We start from the raw sequence: 8,766 nt of genomic DNA, 5'->3' as shown, positions 1-8,766 counted from the left end.
AGGGAGGAACTCCTGAATTGTGGATGTATGGGTTCCTGTGCAGTGAATAGCTGTGCCTTTTAGTAGCAGGGAGATGAGATAAGATAAAAGCAGACAGTGTACTGAGAAAGGTGTTGGATTTGAATTTCCCCAGTGAGCTCTCCCAGTTGGCTCTGTGAATCAAGGAACTAAAAACCTCATTCTGGACAAGGTGGACAGCCCTTAAAAATTTGTCATTTGTGTTGTCACTTTACTCTTGTCACTTGGGAAAAATATACAAGAAGGTGAGACAATGTGAGCCCTTGTCTAGTTAGGGAGATCAAACCTTAATGGAGGTTCTTTTCATGGAGAGATTACTCCTTTCAGCAAGATTCTAATTACGTGGGTTTATTGATCACACACATTCTGCTATCCACATCTACTCATTTGCACGCTTCAAATGAAGAGAGTAGCCAGGGAACTCTGTCCAGGGCAATGAGAAAACCACTGCCATGACACTCAGATAGCATCTCACACTTGTCATCGGGAGTCTTCTGCCATCTGTCCAAGGGAACAATCTGACAGAGCACACAGGATGAAATTTTGCTAGCTTCTGTCTTTAGATAAGGATGCTATCACTGGCTGAACATATTTTATGTATAACCTACCAGCTGCAAAGACCACTCAAGCATCATGTTTAAATATATTTGATAATATCTTGAATTCCTGTTAACTCTTGCCAGGATGTGTGGGCTATAAAAGCATACAATAATACTCAATAGATGCTTAGATTAAAAACAAAAACATATATGAAAAATGACCGTGGTCCATTCCCAAATGTAAGGGGTGTCAGTTGGGAAAAAGGAACCCGTGTATTGAGCAGAGGATGCGGGTAGAGCTGGATGGTGGTTATGGAGAGTGTGTAGAGGCTATTAAAGGGATATATTTTAATTCATCTCTTTTCTCTGTCTCCTGATTTCAAATGGGACCTGATATGGGGAAGCCTCAGTTTTGCAAAGCTTTTCTTTCCTCTGTAGTTCAACTAGTCTCTCGCTGTTGACTGATTTCAAGACTAATTTTCATCATTTAGATAATTTTGAATTAGTCTAGGATCAATGTTTAGAGAAATTAGAATGTAAACTCAGGCTTACCCCAACATGTTATTATCTCAAGAATTTGTACAAATTAATGCCAAATTTGATGCCCCACATTTATCAACCTGTGGGGTGTGAAATGTCACTCCCCTCTAAAGGCCATAGTGTGGTGTAACTTTGTTCTGAAATCACACTGGGTATTTTATCAATTATAATAATAAAATAATGGTACTTCACCATTGTTATGGTATGTCCCCCCCCCTTTTATATCTAAGTACTTGGGTGTGTATTTATTTGGAACAAGAGAATTCTTTTCTACAACTATAGTATAGTTAGTAAAATCAGGAAATCTAACACTGACACAGTACTGTTCTACAATCCATTGTCCATATTCAAATTTAATCAGTTGTCCCAATGTCCTTTTGTCTGAAAATATCCCTTAAAAGATTTTTTTTTCTGGTCTAGGTATTTGTCATACCTTCTTAGATTCCTTTTATATGGAACAGTTCCTTAAATTTCCTTTGTTTTCTTGACAGGGATTTTTTTTTTTTCTCAAAGGGGTAGTCAGTTATTTTTGTGGAGCATCCCTCAGCTTGGGTCTGTCTGATTTTCCTCATGATCACATTCAGGTTGTGGATTTTTGGCATGAATACTGAAAAAAAAAAAAGAATACTGCAAAAATAGAGAAATGCAAATAAAAACACAATGAGATATCTCCTCACACCTGTCAATGGCTAAAATCAACAATTTAAGTACCTACAGGTCCTGACAAGGATGTGGAGAAAAAAACTATTTGCACTGTTGGTGGAAATGCAAAATGGAACAGCTTCTATGGGAGAGAGTATGGAAGTTCCTCAAAAAATAAAAAATAGAACTACTATATGAACCAGTAATCACACTCCTGAGTATTTACTCAAAGAATACTAAAATACTTATTTTAAAGGATATATGCACTGCTATATTTATTGCAGCATTATTTATAATAGCCAAGATATGGAAGCAGCCCAAATGTCCATCAGTAGATGAAAAGATAAAGAAGATGTAGTATATACAATGGAATATTACTCAGCCATAAAAGTAATTAAATCATGCTGTTTGCAATGACATGGTTGTATCTAGACAGCATAATGCTAAGTGAAATAAATCAGTAAGAGAAAGATAAATACTATATGACTTCACTCATATGTGGTATAAAAAAACAAAACAAATGAACAAAGGAAAAATAGAGACAAACCAAAAATAGACACTTAACTATAGTGAGCAAAAAATGGTTACCAGAGGGGAGATGGAGTTGGGATGGGTGAAATAGATGAAGGGGATAAAGAGTACATTTACTCTGACAAGTACCGAGTAATGTATAAAATTGTTGAATCGTTATATCGTACGCCTGAAAGTAATATAACACCATATGTAAATTATACTAGAGTTAAAATTTAAAAATAAATAATAAATAAATAATAAACTCATAGAGTTGGCAATTTTGAAAGACAAATTTAAAAAAATGGGTTTGCACATGCAATTGGATATCTATGTGAAAAAAATTAACTTCAAATTTACCTTACTCCATAGACACAATTAACTTGAAGTGGATCATACTTAAATGTAAAATTATAAACATAAAACTTATGGAAGAATACGTAGGAGAGAATATTCATTGCCTTGGGATGGAAAAGTTTTCTTACATAGGGCTGAAAATGCTGTAACTATAAAAGAACATTAAAAAATTGGACTTCATCAAAATTTCACTCATATGGAATTTAAGAAACAAAACAGATGAACGTATGAGAAGGAAAAAAAAAGTGAAGCAAACCATAAGAGGCTCTATCATGGAGAACAAACTGAGGGTTGATGGAGGAAGGTGGGGGTGGGGATGGACTAAATTGGTGATGGGTATTAAGGAGGGCTCTTGTGATGAGCCTTCAGTGTTGTATGTAAGTGATAAATCACTAAAATCTATACCTGAAGCCAATTTTACCATATATGTTAACTAAGAATTAATTTATTTTCAAAGATTTATTTATTTATTCATGAGAGACACACAGAGAAAGGCAGAGACATAGGTAGAGGGAGAAGCAAGCTCCCTGCAGGGAGCCGGATGAGGGGACTCCATCCCAGGACCCCAGGATCATGACCTGAGCCAAAAGCATATGCTCAGCCACTGAGCCACCCAAGTGGCCCCCAAGTTTCATTATATGATTTAGGCCTCTGAGCATGACTGTATAGAATCTTCCCTAGGTAGATAGGAATTGCAAACCTTGTGGTTTTTATTAACTTATAAGAAACAGCCAGACTTTTTCACAAAATGGTTGGGCCATTTTAAATTGCCACCATCAATGTATGAAAGTTTTAGTTGTTTTCTATCTTTATCAACATTCGGTACTATTGATTCTTTAAAGTTTTGCTATCCTAGTGAGTGTGTGTTGATACTCCATTGTGGTTTTACTTTGTCTTTCCCTGCTGACTAATGAGGTTGAATCTTTTTATATGCTTCATGATCATTGTATATCTTCCTTGGTAAAGAGTCTTTTAAAGACTTTTTGCCCATTTTTATTGGGCTATTTGTTTCTTTATTCTTGAACTGTGAGAGTTCTCTATATATTCTGGATACAGATGCTTTATTACATATAATGTGCAAATACTTTGTCAGTTTTTGGTATTAAGTGATGCTGGCCACTAGCCAATCTATGGCTTATCGTTTTCATTACTTTAATGTTGTCTTTCAAATTTTTTGTTTTGTGATCAATCTAGCTAAAGATGTTTTTATCAGTCTTTTCAGAGTTCAGGTTTTTTATTTAATTGATTTTTTCTTTGTTGTTTCCTGTTGCATAATATAGAATTTAATTGGATCTTGTCCCTGTTTCCTGGAGAGAGACTCTAAATCCTTGGTTCTTCCCAAATAATAGGAGTATTTTTGTTATTCATGAGCCTCCTGACCATACCATAGGTTATACTAATGAGATGATTCCTGGTAGACCCCTAAGGCCTTCAGGGTGGGGGATAGCCATTTCAGAAAGACCAGCAACGTAATTAGAGGGTTGAGGGTTTGAGCTAGCCCAACATTCAAGGAGAGAAGGGAGGCTAAATATTGACCGTGTGGTCAATATTCAATCAATTATGCCTGCATAATAAAACCCCAATAGAAATTCTGTATGCCAAAGCTCAGTGGAATCTTCTGATTGGTAAAAACACTAATGTGCTGCGATGATGATTTACCCTGATCCCACCTGGAGAGATTGTGGAAGTTCTGTATTCAGGACCCTCCCAAACCTTGCTTTATGTGTCTCATTTGGCTGGTCCTGATTTGTAGCCTTTAAAATTATAATTATATATAGCATTTTCCAGAGTATAAGTCATTCTAATAAATTATCAAACCTGAGGTAGATTGTGGGAATCTGTAGAATTGATAGGAAGTGTGGGTGGCCTGAAGACTCCTGAAATGTGGTTGGAATCTGAGGTAAGAGCAGTCTTGTGAAACATGCTTTTAACCTGTGGAGTCTGACACCAATTCCAAGTGGTTAGTGTTATAATTGTATTACAGTATCCCAGCTGGTGCTGGAATATCTGTCATTTCATATATTATTAAAAGAATAATGTTTCTTCTAAGCATCATTTGGATTTATTATATTTTTATTATCATCCAATATTAAATACTTTCAAATTCCCCTTGTGATTTATTTTTTGACCTATGGACTATTTTAGAAGTTAGTTATTTATTTTCCAAAATAATACTTGGGGATATTCAAGTATTAATTTTGTTAACAATTTCCAATTTAATTACTTTTTTTTAATCAGAAAACTTATTATGTTTGTTTTCAATGCTGTAAAATTTTTGAGGCTTATTTTATGTCCCAACATGTCTGTCATGGTGAATTTTCCATGTGTTCGTTCTTTTTTGTTCTTCCTTTTTTTCCTCTTGACTTAAATTTTAAATCAAATTTTAAATTTTAGGTAGTTAACATATAGTGTGATATTGGTTTTTGGAATAGAATTCAGTGATTCATCACTTACATACAACTGTGTGCTACTCATAAAAAGTGCCCTCAATACCTCAATATCTAGCCTATCTCCCACCTACATCCCTCTACCAATCCCCAGTTTGTTCTCTATCTTTAAGAGTCTCTCATAGCTTGTTTTCCTCTCTCCTTTTTTAACTTTTCCCCTTTCCCATATATTCATCTGTTTTTCTTTCTTAAACTCCACATATGAGTGAGATCATATGGTATTTGTTTTTTTCTGATTTATTTCACTTAACATAATACACTCTCTAACTCTATCCATGTCATTGCAAATGGCAAGATTTCATTTTTTGATGGTTAAGTAATATTCCATTGTGTATATATATACCACATCTTTATCCATTCATCAGTTCATGGACATCTGGGCTCTCTCTCTCCATAGTTTGGCTATAGTTGAAATGCTCAAGGTGCATGTATCCGTTTGAATCTGTTTTTTTTTTTTCTTTTTTTAATCCTTGGGTAAATACCTAGAGCAATTGCTGGATCATAGGATAGCTCTATTTTTAACTTTCCAAGCCCCTTCAGAGTGGCTGCACCAGTTTGTATCCCACCAACAGTGCAAGAGGGTTCCCTTTTTCCCCACATCCTTGCCAACACCTGTTGTTTCTGTGTTGTTAATTTATTAACTTCTTATTCTTAATTTTAGCAATTCTGACAGGTGTGAGGTGGTATCGCATTATGGTTTTGATTTGTATTCCCCTGATGATGAGTGATGTTGTAGCCATCTGGATGGTGTTTTTGGAAAAGCATCTATTCATGTCTTCTGCCCATTTCTTGACTGGGTTATTTGGTTTTGGGTGTTGAGTTTGATAAGGTGTTAGTACCTAAAATCTGTAAAGAACTTATCAGATATGTTATTTGCAAATATCTTCTCCCATGCTGTAGGCTACCTTTTAGTTTTTTTGATTGTTTCCTTAACTGTGCAGAAGCTTTTTATCTTGATGAAGTACCAATAGTTCATTTTTGGTTTTATTTCCCTTGCCTGTGGTGACATGTCTAGTAGGATATTGCTACAGCCAAGGTCAAAAAGGTTTCTGTCTGTGTTCTCTAGGATTTTGATGGTTTCCTGTCTCACATTTTGGTCTTTCATCCATTTTTATTTATTTTATTTATTTTATTTTTATTTTTTAAATTTTTTGATCATTAAAGTTCTTTTTATTTTTTATTTTTTGGATATTTTTTTATTGGAGCTCGATTTGCCAACATATAGCATAACACCCAGTGCTTATCCCGCTAAGTGCCTTCCTCAGTGCCCATCACCCAGTCACCCCAACCCCTCACCTACTTCCCTTTCCACTACCCCTTGTTCATTTCCCAGAGTTAGGAGTCTCTCATGTTCTGTCACCCTCGCTGATATTTCCCACTCATTTTCTCTACTTTCCCCTTTATTCCCTTTCACTATTTTTTATATTCCCCAAATGAATGAGAACATATAATGATTGTCCTTTTCCGATTGACTTACTTCACTCAGCATAATTCCCTCCAGGTCTATCCACGTTGAAGCAAATGGTGGGTATTTGTCGTTTCTAATGGCTGAGTAATATTCCATTGTATACATACACCACATCTTCTTTATCCATTCATTTTTCGATGGACACCGAGGCTCCTTCCACAGTTTGGCTATTGTGGACATCGCTGTTACAAACATCGGGGTGCAGGTGTCCCAGCATTTCACTGTACCTGTATCATTGGGGTAAATCCCCAGCAGTGCAATTGCTGGGTCATAGGGTAGTTCTATTTTTAACTCTTTGAGGAACCTCCACACAGTTTTCCAGAGTGGCTGTACCAGTTCACATTCCCACCAACAGTGCAAGAGTGTTCCCCTTTTAAATTTATTTTTATGTATAGTATAAGAAAGTGGTCCAGTTTCATTCTTCATCATGTTGCTGTCCAGTTTTCCCAAAACCATTTGTTGAAGAGACTGTTTAGTTTCTGTTGGATATCCTTTCCTGCTTTGTCAAAGATTAGTTGGCAAAAAAAAAAAAAAAGATTAGTTGGCCATTAAGGTTAGTTGTGGGTCCATTTCTGGGTTCTCTGTTCTGTTCCATTGATCTGTGTGTCTGTTTTACTGCCAGTACCATACTATTTTGATGACTACAGCTTTGTAATATAGCTTGAAATCTGATATTGTGATGCCTCTGGTTTTTTCTTTTTTAGAATTGCTTTGGCTATTTGGGGTCTTTTGTCCACGTGCTCCTTAAAATAATGTATATTCTGATGTTGGTGCATAGAATGTTCTACAAATGTCAATTAGGTCAATTTATTGATAGTGCTATTCAACTCTTCTATATTCTTACAGATCAGAGTCTTGATTTACTTTTTTTTTTTTAGTCTTATTTCTTCCTACTTCAATTTGGGTAGTTTCTATTTCTGTGTCTTCAGGTTCACTGACCTTTTCTTCTATATTTTCTAATCAGCTATTAATTGTATTTAATTTTAAATTCAGATACTGTTTTTCAGCTCCAGAAGTTCCATTTGACACTTTTTAAACATCTTCCATTTCTCATTATGCTTTCCCCCTTTAAGTCTTTGATTGTATTTATAATATTTATATTTATAATAACTGTAGTAAAGTATTTTTCCCTATTATTTCAAGGTCTGCTTATTGATTGTTTTCTCCCTCTTTTGGATGATGTTTTCTTGCTTCTTCACACATCTGGTATCTCTTAGATGCTGGACATTAGGGATATTAATTTTGTTGGTCTGGATTTTGTTATCTTTTTTTAAAGAGGGTTGATTTTTATTTAAGCAGGCAATTGATTTATTTGTGATTCATTTTGATCTTTTGAAGTCTATTAAAGCATTTTGGAGTAGTTATAAAATATCCTTCACTCTGAGACTAAATTTCTCCCCTAGTAACAAAGTGTGATCTGTCTGGAGTCTTTATGCACTGGGAATTCAACAAAGTCTCTTCACTTTAGCTGGTCAGAACTTGAACAGATATTAGCCCTACATGAGTTCTGGGAGTTCTTACAACTCCCTGGTAGTTTTTTGTCCAACATTGTAAAATTTCATTCTATCTATGACAGGTTAGTATTAAGCAACATTCAAGGGGACCCACAATGGTGATTTCTGGAGTTCTTTCTTTCTGTATTCCTTTCCAGTATTCTTCATACATTCCAACTGCCTCAGGCATTCTCAACTTCAGTCTTCTCAACTCACAGTCATTATTAGGCTCTGCTGTGTTCCCCCTCCCTGCATCACAGTCCAGAAAATGCCTCTAGGTTGATCAGAAGGATCACTTTGTGTCTTTTCTTTCGGGAATCAAAGTCCTGTATTACCTGTTGTCCAAATTCTGAAACAAATTTTTTTTTTGTCTATTTTTTCACTGAATGAGAGCATGTCCTGTATAAGTCTATCATGTTCAGAAGCAGAAGAATATATGAAAGTTTTAATTATACAATTAATTTTTAATAGAAATAGGTCTATTCAGAATTTCTATTTTCATGCCAATTTTGACAATATTGGCTTCCTGTGTAATATTTTTATCTTTGATTTTTCCCTAAATAGTTCTTCTGAAAGCTTGGTTTTCATTTGTTGTTGCCAAAACCTTTAATGCCTTCCCTTTGTTCTCAGTGTAATCTTCTATACCTTCAGCTGCTATTCAATATCTTCAATCATCTGGTACTAAACATTGGATTAATCACTACTCTTTGTAGATGGTTTAAAAAACTTTTAGGGCAGCCCCGGTGGCTCAG

This window comes from Canis lupus, chromosome 23 (assembly GCF_011100685.1).
Source record: "Canis lupus familiaris isolate Mischka breed German Shepherd chromosome 23, alternate assembly UU_Cfam_GSD_1.0, whole genome shotgun sequence".
Lineage (NCBI taxonomy): Eukaryota > Metazoa > Chordata > Mammalia > Carnivora > Canidae > Canis > Canis lupus.
The sequence above is the reverse complement of the archived record's forward strand: the minus strand, read 5'-3'. Positions refer to the sequence as shown.